Below are 419 nucleotides of genomic sequence, written 5' to 3' on the forward strand. Positions count from 1 at the left end.
CCAGACCAAAACGAAGTGGGAATATGAGGGTGTCAGGCTCTGGACATACAGCTCATGCACCATGACATGTACTAGAGTAACATTGCCAGTTTTAGCACTGCCCAAGTGTCAAAGTCGGTGGACCAAAAGCCTAAACCTCAACACTTGGTATTGGTAACACCTTAATATCTCTTTTCTCCAGACACCTCTAGTCTTTTTTTCCAGTGCCAGCTTAATTTTTCAGGGTAGGAAGACACAACTCTTGTTCCCATCCACTTGTGACAGCCAAACTCCCCAGGAAATGCATCAGAATAATGATTTTTCCACCCCCTGGGCCCTGCTGCTTGTCTTCCCGGCCTCGAGTGGGGGTGAGCCCAAGGGTGGCCCGGGGAGGCCAGGCTGCTTCCCTCACACCTGCGCCACGGGGACGTCCTCTGCAC

This window comes from Egretta garzetta, unplaced genomic scaffold, assembly GCF_000687185.1.
Source record: "Egretta garzetta isolate BGI_Z169 unplaced genomic scaffold, ASM68718v1 scaffold91, whole genome shotgun sequence".
Taxonomy (NCBI): Eukaryota; Metazoa; Chordata; class Aves; order Pelecaniformes; family Ardeidae; genus Egretta; species Egretta garzetta.